The sequence below is a fragment of the Octopus bimaculoides genome, chromosome 1, assembly GCF_001194135.2.
Source record: "Octopus bimaculoides isolate UCB-OBI-ISO-001 chromosome 1, ASM119413v2, whole genome shotgun sequence".
NCBI classification, from domain to species: domain Eukaryota; kingdom Metazoa; phylum Mollusca; class Cephalopoda; order Octopoda; family Octopodidae; genus Octopus; species Octopus bimaculoides.
This window is the reverse complement of record NC_068981.1, coordinates 12,555,426-12,558,863: the sequence shown is the minus strand read 5'-3', so window position 1 is coordinate 12,558,863 and position 3,438 is coordinate 12,555,426. Positions and strand designations below refer to the sequence as shown.

The 3,438-nt window shown below is 35.0% G+C and overlaps 1 protein-coding gene and 1 long non-coding RNA gene across 8 annotated transcripts in view; one reads left to right on the top strand and one right to left on the bottom strand.

Moving 5' to 3' along the window:
- Positions 1-3,438, top strand: part of LOC106870672 (beta-1,3-galactosyltransferase 5) — a 265,603-nt gene that overhangs the window by 40,000 nt on the left and 222,165 nt on the right. The gene's annotated exons all lie outside the window — the stretch shown is intronic.
- LOC128251597 (uncharacterized) overlaps positions 1-3,438 on the bottom strand; it is a 185,744-nt gene that overhangs the window by 75,383 nt on the left and 106,923 nt on the right. The window lies entirely within an intron of this gene.

The following is a 3,438-nucleotide window of genomic DNA, read 5'->3' as shown; positions in this document are numbered from 1 at the left end:
ATATATATATATATATATATATATATATATATATACGACGGGCTTCCTTCAGTTTCCGCCTACCATATGCACTCACAAAGCCTTGGTCGGCCCGAGGCTATAGTAGAACATAGTATCCCAAGGTGCCACGCAGTGCGACTGAAGCCGGAACCATGTGGTTGGTAAGCACGCTACTTACCACACAGCCACTCCTATCTATGAACGCTGATGGAAAGAACACGAATTATAAGCATCACATTACTTGTAAATTACCCGTTTTAGCAGCTGAGGAGGCGTAACGCATTTTTTAATGAAGTTTTCTCGGTATTTTCATCCACTCAACTGTAGCGAGAACAATATACTTTGTGTGAAGACAAAACAAAGTTTTTTTAAAAAGTCCAGCTCTCATGGTATATATGTCTTTGAATGTGTGTATTTATAATATCTCAGATTAACAACCAAGAAAGTTCATAAAAGTTATATCAGATTGTGCTGCGTTAACAGTGTAACATAATGGAATTTGAAACTACAGAAAATAGTAAAAGTTCACAAAGTCGATACAAGTACATGAGTTCGAATGTCTATTTGAGAGTTAAACATAATGAGACAGTGTAAAGTTCATAGTTAGAAACTTCGATGATTTATTTCTTTACTTGAATATTAATATATCTCATTGCATATTCTAGATGTTATTTTCTGGCATCTTCTTGTATGACTATTTGCTCGAAGCCGGATGGTGTGATTTCTCTTTCGTACGGGCAGCATCTTTCTGTTTTGGAAGCCATATGCAAACTAATACAATACTACCTTTGACGTATTTTCTCTCATAATAATTGAAGTCGGTTTTGTATACAATGCAGATTCAGTTACGCTTAGATAAGTTTATACTAATATAGTAAGGTTTGTATGCAAATTTTGATTGCATACTTAGTGAAACATAACGCTATATTTCTCCACTTGGACGTTCAATTGTAACGCGTAGTGAAAGAACTGCTTGGTTGGTGGATTGTTCATGTTATATATCTCCCAACAAATGCAATGTTGTATTGGGGAAATGCAAGCACAATATAGATATTCAATGTATGTACGTACGTATGTATACATGTTGTTATATATACACATTTATATACCCACGTAAATGTGTATTTATGTATGCATATAAATATATATATATTTATGTATATGTATATATGTATGTATGTATGTATGTATGTATGTATGTACGCATGTATGTATGAAGAGGAAGAGAGAGAGAGAGAGAGAGAGAGAGAGAGAGAGAGAGCGAACGGAAGGGAAATAGACAGGCAGGTGAATGGATACATAGACAAATATTTCAATATAATATCATTTGTTTATTAGTTCTGCCTGGATTTTCCAGCATCTTATGATTTTTGTGGACCAAGGGGTCTTTGTGTGGTTAGTTAGTTGCCTCCAAGTTTCCTAGTTGCAGGTTCACTCCCTCTGTGCAGCACCTTAACCAAGAATTGTCTTATATAACCACGGGTCGACCAAGGCATTGTGAATGGCTTTCTTGGACCGAAATTAGAAGTCAACCTTATACATACATACACTCATACACACATTCACGCATATAAATACATACACACATACATACATGCATACATATACACACAGACATGCATACACACATATATATATGCAAATACATACATACACATATACATACATGCACATTTACTATATCTGAGTTTGTGTGTATTTGAGCTTATCGTCCACCACCGCTTGACTATCGATGTTGGCTTGCTTACCTCCCCATAAAAGATACCTATAGGATAAGTACCAGATTAAAAATTAAGCCCTGAGACCGATATATTTGGCTAAATATCTGAAGGTGTCACCCCAGAATCGCCGAAGTCCAATTACTAAACCAGATATAGGAAAAAAGATAGAAGCGATAAAAATATCAATGAATTAATAATTGATGTATCACACATGCGTATCCATCTAAACATGTACACACACACACACACACACACACACACACACACACACACACACACACACACACACACACACACACATATATATACAATAGAAATATGTTACAAAAAGAAAATAGAAACTACACGTGGAAATGTAAGGGGAAAGTTAGAAGAAAAATAAGCGAAAATGCACATTGGAAATCAAAAAAGTACAGGCTATTTTATGAAAAGTAACGATGAATATATACAATTAGATGAACCGAGGTAGGAATAAAGTAATAAAAGTCATTATTATGAATTGTTAAAGATATTCAAAAGCCTACCGGTTTCGTAAAATTACTAATCATTGATTTGAATGCTCACCGATTACTGAACGGTGTAAGGTCTACTAATCCCTGAGTAAAAAGTTTATGTATAAGGGAGGTAAGTAGTGCTGTATTTGCTGTAGTTAGGGTAGATATAGATCCGTAATGTGAGTCATTACATGTAATTCCTTTATTATAACAAATTTAGCTTACAGCTGTTTCCAATATTCGTTATAGACAGGTTTAATTAGTCTATTGACCAACTGAGGTAAAGAGGAAGGCCTAAGATAATTAACGATACCTTCGTCAGAGCCATTGCTGGAAATAACAAAAATAGCACTTGAAGAGCACTAATTAATTGGAGACAGTGGGGGAAATGTGGGTGTTGAAGCAGAAAAGGTAAAGGCAGGTTTCAATGGGGTGTTAGCAATTATTCCCTCACTAAGCTAGTTTACTCTAAAAATCTAAAATTATTCCCTCACTATGCTAGATTGAATACTGAAAATTATTGTCTGATTCACGCTATATCCATGAAAAACCCATATCAAATTTCAATGCATTGGCTGGAGAATATCTGAACTATATCAATGACAATATGGTAATGTTGCTGACCTATGTTTGTGACTGTCCCTAATACTCCTATTACAACAACTAATAATAATAATACTCGTATTACTACAGCTACTTCTACTAAGTAAAACTTCCCCAATTGCTGCCACCCCATTGTTTCCTGCCTTTAGTGTGTCCACTTAAACATCCCAATTTTCCCCTACTTGCTCTATACAATAACCGTTCTTCAAGCGCCCTGTTTGTTATTTCCAGGAATGGCTCTTATAAAGGTATCTTCAATTTTCTTAGGTCTTTCAGTTTACTTGAATTGATAAATAGACCAATTGAGCAAACCTATCTATAACGACTACTGGAAACAGCTTTAAGCAACATTTGCTATAATAAAGGAATTATATGCAATGACCATTATTTTAACATCTATTATAGATCGGTGTATAAAATCCAGTTTATCTGAAGCCCATCCATGGATTTACAATATAGAATTGTGATGAACCATAACTTTGGACCCTACCAAAAGATTACTTGGAGCTCTTCACTAATTTAATTAGTATTGTTAGCCTCGTGTGCCAACAGAGAGCTCATTAAGTAATTTGCCCAGGTTGATAATCCCTCAGTATTTGTTTCGCGCCTCTGTATATATA